Below are 8172 nucleotides of genomic sequence, written 5' to 3'. Positions count from 1 at the left end.
AGCTAGGATGTTGGAGATACATTCTTGGTTTGACAACAAGGACCAACTAGCGGCGACGGCGACATCCATGGCCAAATATTTGCAACAGAGCGAAAAGGCGGCGATACTCCCGGAGGGAGTCACGCGGGAGTACATAGAGCTGCTTCTCTGGACCATGGAGCAAATAGATTCACCGAATCCAATCGTGAGGGAGCGGTGGTGGGAGTATCGATCCCAGATGGAGCATCCACCAGAGATTGAAGGATCGAACATCTACAGGGTGTCGTTTCTGAGGGTGTCGTGCCAGAGCGAGCCGGTGGAGTCTTCGTCGACCGAACCCAACTGCAAGAGGAGAAAAACAGTTGGCCCGACGACACTTCCCCGCCATCCTCTCCCTCGCCGTTCACATCGTCTCATGGGGCGGCTGTCTGCCGCCGAGGAATAGGAGGGATTGGCCCCCAGACCAATAGTCGGGCAGGTTGTGAATTGTCAGGAGGAGCTTAGAGTTGTTAGTATTTGCAGGTTGTGAATTGTGTTTTGTGTTCTGTATTTTGAGAGTACTTTCAGATATGAATGTATTTTGGATTTCAGATTTGCAGTATTGAGCATATGAAGTATTTTATGAATTTGGAGATATTTTCTCTGCACAGGTGGAATCGAACCCGGGCGGAAGAGCTATCAGGTAGTGTCACTCGGCCACTGGGCTAGTTCAGTTGTTTCGTTACTAATAAGGCACTTCCTCAGGTGGTCGGATCTCGTCCTGCGCTTCTGTGCGCTCGCCGTGACGCCGCTGTCTGTCGTTGTGAACATGCTGAAAAAACGAGAGGAATCTAGAGAGGACTGTACGTGGAGAGGCGGAAAGTCGGGACCCACCAGGTCTATGGCCGTACGCAAGCAAGTGCCTCATCGAAAAACTACTTCCTCCTAATGCTATACTGACGTTGGGGCCCACGGGTTTGTCAACATAGTTACATTTTTTTAGGTGCTTCAACGTAGTTACTATAGGAGATAAATTCACAACAAAGCCGGGGAGCTGGCAGGTATCATTTATTATCATTGGGGCAGCAAGTATCAGCTGGGTTTTGGGCTGCCCCGTCTAGGCTTTCTTTTTTAACATGCGCAGCCCTTGACCTCGGATGGGAGGTCCATAGGCCAGTTTGTATTTTCTTGAGGGCCGTCATGTATCGACCGGCCTATGGACCTCCCATTCGAGGTTTTATTTTTCCTGAAACATCGGCAGCCCAATTTATGTATTTTGGTTTGAAGAAAACGCACAGGTCTGTTCTATTTTTCTATATAAGAATAGGAACGCCTGATCCAACTTATGTTTCCCTTCTAACTATATTATATATATTTAAATTATTTTATATGTTATTATATATTATTGTTATTGTCATCATATATTTAACACATACTTACATATGTAAGAAAACAGTATCTCACATCTTGTTAACTTATAAAAATATTTTCTTAACAATAAAATCCTGGATTTTTTTTGGAACGAAAATCCTGGTGATTGTGTACAAAAGCTTGGTAAGATTTAAGGACCAATGTAAAAATAAAACACTTATTATTTAAACATATATATAACAAAATGCTTAGCCCCTGTTTATTTTTTGATAACATTGCTGCGCCCACCCCAACATTATAGTTAGAATCAGCCCAGCAAAATCGTGTATATTGAGAAAGTGCAAATGGCGTGTAATTTTTTAGGAAAAACATAAATGGGCCGCATGGACGCTACATTATTTGTTCACCCAGCCCAGCTAATGGACTGTAATTCAAAAAAAGGAGATCAAATGGACTGTAAATTCTACCCCGCAAAAAAGACTGTAAATTCTGAAAAAATGGGTTGAATACGTGCCACATTTTTCGAGGCTGAAATGTCGGCCAATAGGCCGAAGCCAATGCAAGTCGTTGTCAACTTAGTCAACAAATCATTCTGACATCGTTAGCCGTTGGATTTACATCCAACGACCGACATCCATCTTCAATCTCTCGTCTTCTTCCTCCAGCGCTGCCGGGACCACATGCTCCCGCCTCCTGCTGCTAGCAGCTCTACTTAGCACGCTTCATTGTGAAGCGCTACTCCACCGTTGCCCAGGCCATCCCTCTACCCCTCCACACCTCATGTTCTTCTCCACCGACTGCTGAACCACACCGCACCAGAACCAGTTAACCCTCGTACACCTCTCCGTCTGCGACTCTACTCCCGCGTCTTCCCATCTCCGGCTCCTTGCTGTCCGGGGCCTCACCGTCGTCCACCACCTTGGATGCGCTCGGCGCGGAGTAGTCAACATGGTCAAGGAATGACACCATCGGATGTAGACTGTGCGTGGAGAGGCTGACAGCTGGGTCCATGGCCGCACGCAAGGAAATGCCTCAATATTAGCAAAATAATGATTCCTCCACCTAACAGCTGGGACCCACCGGAAGGGCCTCTGTATTTTGCGAAAAAACGTTCCCACTGCTGACAGGTCGGACCCACCAGCTATATCTTCGCACGCAAGGAAGTGCCTCCTTATTACGCAGAAAAAAATGAATACTCCCCCTGCTAGTTGGGACCCACCTTGGTGGGAGGCTGACTTGTGGGCCTACTAAGTTGACGGGGATGGAGTGCTTTGACAACTTAGACAATATGAACGATTCTAGCTCCAGTGACCGTACGATGTCCATCCAACGGCCGTAGTGCTTCTTCAACCTCTAATCTTCTTGCTCCAGCCGCCCACAGCAGCGTCGGTCGTGCCGCATGCTCCTGCCTCCCATGGCCGGCTGTGCTGCCGTGGAGGCCTCACCGCCCCTACTATTCCCACCGCTGGCCAGGCCCTACGGCGACGGTAGCCTCATACCATAGCCGAACCAGTGAACCCTCGTACTCCTCTCCGCGCGGGCTTCCACTACCACGTCTTACCCGGCTCTGCGTCGTCCCCTTCCTAAGCCTCGCCGTCGTCCACCGCCCTGGTGCTCTCGGCGTGGCGTGGTCAACGTGGTCAAGGAACGGCTTCCATCAGACGTGGACTGTACGTGGAGAGGCTGACAGCTGGGTCCACGACCGCAGCAAGGAAGTGCCTCCTTATTATGCGGAAAATAATTATTCCTCCACCTGACAGCGGGGACCCACCGGACGGGCCACCGTATTTCGCAAAAAATATGTTTCCCTCTGACTGCTAGGACCCACCAGCTACATCTTCGCACGCAAGGAAGTGCGTCCGGGCAAAAAAAACCGACTCGCCCCCCTGATTGCTGGGACCCACCAGCTACATCTTCGCACGCAAGGAAGTGCCTAACAGTCGGCACCCACCTGGTCGAAGCGTATGTAGCGTTGTCATTCTGGTCGCGAGCGTGTACGTACATACTGGTCGATGTAGAGGCGCGCACGTGTCGTAGTAGAGGCACACACGTAGCATGTACACGTACGTACAGCGGCCAGTGTGCAAGAAAGAAAATACAGCCACGTACATACATACGGGCAGGGTCTCGAACGCCTACTCGCACATACGTACGGCCAAGGCTCGTGTACATGGCTGGGTCGGAACGGAGAAACTGCGTCGTCGTCGTGTTCATGGGGAGCCAACCAGCTGGGTCGGAACGGAATGCGTCGTCGTGTTCATCGGAAGGGCTTGGACGGAACAGCCGATGGAAACGAGGCCTGGCATACCGCAGAACACAGGAAACGGCCTTGTGTTCGACCGGCCACGGCCGAAACAGGATCCTGTTCATCGGGAGGGGTCTGGCGTACCGCAAAACTGTCACGACCGGTTTTTCAATAAAATAATTATTGAGAGACCAATCCCTTTTACGGACCAGTAAGGAAGAATTCCTTCTCACTGGTAGACAATATCTTGGTCACAGAAGAAAAATACCAGGAGTACTGAAATATAATACAAGGTTGAGCGGAGAATGCCCAACAATTTATTACATGCACGCCGATAAAACAAGACGGCGGATAGGGTGGCATAACTACTAACTCACGATAATAACAGAGGCGGAAATATCACCGCGAAGCGAGTGATATGACTCATGAAGACTACAGCTCTTCGAGCATCGGAGTGAGGCTCGAGGAGACTTACTACGGGTGGCGGAAGCGTATATAATACAAGTGACCAATATCCGGGATCGCACAGGACTGACTGGGACTCCTCTAGGTGTCGGACGTACTATCAAACCCTTCATCCAAGAGATCGCCTTCGTCAACATCTGGCCAAAACAACAAGCCAGGTGAGTACTATGAAAGTACTCGCAAGACAGTTCGGACATAAGATATAACAAATGTAAACATGGAGCATATGTACAGATTAACCAGTGCGTTCAGGCATAGAGATAATAAATACTGGGTGCCAAACGAGGCTCTGAATGACTCCTCGAGAGGAAACTGCAAGAATAGTAATACTGGTGCCAAACGAGGGTCTGAATGACTCCTCGAGAGGAAACTGCAAGAATAATAATGCCGCAGTCGGGCGTCGGGGCGACACCACATAAAGGGCTTATAACAGAAAATAAAGGCAATGCGTGCCACAGTCGGACGTCTGAGCGACATCACATAAAGGGCTTATATTTAAAGTAAGAAACAAAAAACGACACAGTCGGACGTCTGAGCGAGATCACATAAAGGGCTTATATTTAAAGTAAGAAACAAAAACACGCCACAGTCGGACGTCTAAGCGACATCACATAAAGGGCTTATATTGTAGCTCAATAATTCAGTAGCTCGGGATTATAAATTATTACAAGTACGAGACAAATATAAGGTTAGTCCATCCACAGTAATAATAATTAAATTGGGTTCACCACTTGAGCTTGTTCACCGGGAGACAAGTTTTCCATGCGGATAGATAGGGATATACTGACTTCACTACTTGATCATGGATACGATGACTTGGAAGAATTTGACTCTGCAGAGTTTGTACTTAACCACAGCCAACGGATTTCAGTAGTCACAGGGACTAGTTCCGTTTACGGTGTTTGGAAGAAACACGTCTAACCAGTACACACCCTTTCAATCTTCCGAAGCCAGGGATCACCCTCGGCAACGTTCAAGAAAAACCTTGAGACGGGGAGGCTACAACCTCGCGTAGCATGGGATCAAATTTCTATACGCGCGCTCTAAGGGGGTGCCCCCCCTCTCGGTCCCAACCGGAAACACCCATGCCCCTCTGTTTGGTGTGTACACGGAAAGAGGTTACCAACTTACTAAACCGCATCCTGGCAAAAGAAACATGTGGTAGCACGGAAGGGGAAAGAACGATAACATGGCTCCGTCCACGTTAACGTCGGGATTTGTCGGATGACGCAAGGCTGGTATGCTACAACAGTACCACCTTGCTGCCCTTCATGTCACCACATGATTAGGCCATCTCTCGCCAGAGATCATCGCAACTTTGGAACATACGGGTAGTTGCCTTGCAAGCAACGGGGAACTCACCGATACTCATATGCCACGCACAAACATTCACGCAAACATGCAAAACACCTATCATATCAAAGGTTCAAACATGCTTGCCTGGTTCGGAGAAGTCAGAGTCTAGCTCGGCGAAGTTCGCGGCTCCGTCACCTCTTCCGGAACCTACGGCAATAACGAAAACGGGCACTAACGTGAAAACCAGCGCATGCATAAAAATCTCTCCAAAAATTTTCCAAATAAATCTCATAAAAAACTAGACAAATCTTTAAGACTGTCAGAAAAAGAATCACTCAAAAATCCCTTTTTATTAAAAAGTTATAAAGGTTTCTGTCCAGGGACTCATCTGTAATGAAACAGAAAAGTTCCAGGGTTTAAACTGAGTAACCAGAAAACGCTTCGGAAAGAAATGCGCTAGCTAAAGAGGGAAAGCGTATTTTGCCCGAAGGCGCCAACAGAAAACGGTTCGAGGGAGAATAGAACAGAGGCTGACATGGGGGGTCCACATGTCAGGTTCAAAAAGCTCGCCGGCGCCCGAAGACTACGGTGGACGCCGGCGTCGAACCACGGCGAGTCAGGAAGATCGGAGGGTACCAAGAGCTTCAGCGTGTTCTTCCGCGTTGGTGGGTGGTGGACTCGACCAACGGGGAGCACCACGTCGACGGCGACACTTTCTCCGGCGGACGGCGGCTCGGGTGATGGTGGAGAACTCCGGTGGAGGGCTGCAAACTTCGAATTGAAGCGCGGGTCAGAAGGAGGGATGCATAGTGAAGCTACTGGCAAGAGATGGGAGGCAGAGGCGCACGCACGGGTGCGAATCGAGCTGGATCCCGTGGCGGGTTGCGGCGGCCGGAGTTGAGGAAGGAGACCTCCTCGGGGCTCTTCCAGTGGCTAGGCGTGCTCAAGGTGGAGTGCAGAGGTGGTGTGGGTTCGAGTTGAAGCTCGGGGCCTCTATTTATAGGCGGATCGACGGGGTGGCCGTGAACGAAGAATCTCCGGCGAGCAATTACGGCGATGCAGTGGATTGGCAGGAGGTTTGAGTGGCCAGGCAGCATCAGTGGAAGTTACTGGTGTCGTTCCCCCGCTAATCTCGGCTGGTCTTGGCGTAACGGCGCCGGTCCACGGTGGGTTGGCCGCACGGGCACGACGGCGGCAGAGAGCGCGCTCCGCGCCCTGCGGTTCACGACGAGAGTGGCAGCGTGTTCTGGGGAGTGGAAGGCCACGCGGCGAGCTCCGGTGGCTTGGGCGGCGCTGGGTGGCGCCGTCAGCGCCGCGCCTCTCTCTGGTGGCCGCAAAGCCGCCGCTGGCGTCGGTCACGGGGCGGCGCACCTTCTGCTGCTCGTCGCCGATGTCCGCAAGGTGCCAGACGCTCGTGCGGTGCAGGGGACAAGGGGGAGGGGACAGGGAACACGGCGACACAGCGGCACTGGCGAGATCGACGTCGGGTTCTGAAGAAAACGACAGTGCACTGAAATGTTCTCTGAACTTTACTGAACCTGATTTTGACAATGCACTGCAGGTGTTCGACAGAATGATTTGGAAATGAGAAAAAAATTCCTGGGGCTGGGACATGGTGAGGTGACCACTCAATGCACCCAGAGGCTGCCTGATTTTACTTGGAATTTTTGGAGAAAGATTTGAATGAACTTCACCAAATTTGACAAATCTGGTCCAAACTTGCAGCAAGTGTAGTTTGAAAAATTTGAACTGAAGACCAGTGGGTCTTCATGGATCTTGGTTGAGGGTTCAAGGGACTAGGAAGGGAAAAAGGTTTGGGGGCAAAAATCAAAATAGAAAGTGGAGTTCCTTTGTAAATCACCAATGACTAGAATAGAAGACATAAATTTGTTTTATTATGATTTAAATGGAAAAATAATCATATGGGGAGGTTCAACTTGCTGGATTTGATGCAAATCATGATCCAAAGGTGAGGGAAGGTTTAGGAGAGTGGATTTTCACTAAGGCCATGGCAAGAGAGAAATGTTGAAAGTGGCAAAGGATTTATCCAAAAGCCATAGTGCATTTTCAAAGAGATTTTCAAAAGGCATTTTTCTCAAGTGAAAAGTATTTTGTCTTGAGTTCAAATAAAAAGGCAAGGACCTCTAAGACCAAAAGCAAGTCTTGGGTGAATCCAAATAAAACTCTTGTCCTGAGAAAAATATTTGAAAGGGAGGGTCCTTTTGAAGAAAATTTTTAATTCACCTCCCTCAAGTCAAATAAAATCTTTTGAAAAATCCAAAAAAAATTTGGGTGTCACAACACCTACCCCCTTAGGAAAAATCTCGTCCTCGAGATTTCTGCTGATCCTCAAATAGATATGGATATTCTGCCTGAAGAAAATCTTCCCTTTCCCATGTGGCTTCATCCTCAGCGTGGTTGCTCCACTGAACTCTGAAAAACTTTGTCATTTTCTGACGGATCCTCCGTTCAGAATCTTCTAAAATCTTTACTGGCCTCTCTCTGTAGGTGAGGTCTGGTTGCACATCAATGCTCTCAGGGGATACCTGCTTCTCTGGGTTACTTACACATTTTCTCAGTTGAGAGACGTCAAACACGTCATGGACGTCCGACAGCTCCTTGGGTAAGTCTAGTTGGTAGGCTACCGTGCCTCTTCGTGCCTTTATACAAAATGGTCCAATAAATCTTGGGGCTAGCTTCCCCTTAATTTTGAACCGTTGCAGACCCCTCATAGGAGATACTCGGAGGTATACGGAATCACCGGGTTCAAAGCTGACCTCACGATGCTTCTGATCATAGTAGCTCTTTTGTCGGCTCTGTGCTGTCTTGAGTCTGTC

This window comes from Triticum aestivum, chromosome 6D (assembly GCF_018294505.1).
Source record: "Triticum aestivum cultivar Chinese Spring chromosome 6D, IWGSC CS RefSeq v2.1, whole genome shotgun sequence".
In the NCBI taxonomy this organism is placed as follows: Eukaryota; Viridiplantae; Streptophyta; class Magnoliopsida; order Poales; family Poaceae; genus Triticum; species Triticum aestivum.
This window is presented reverse-complemented; position numbering follows the sequence as displayed.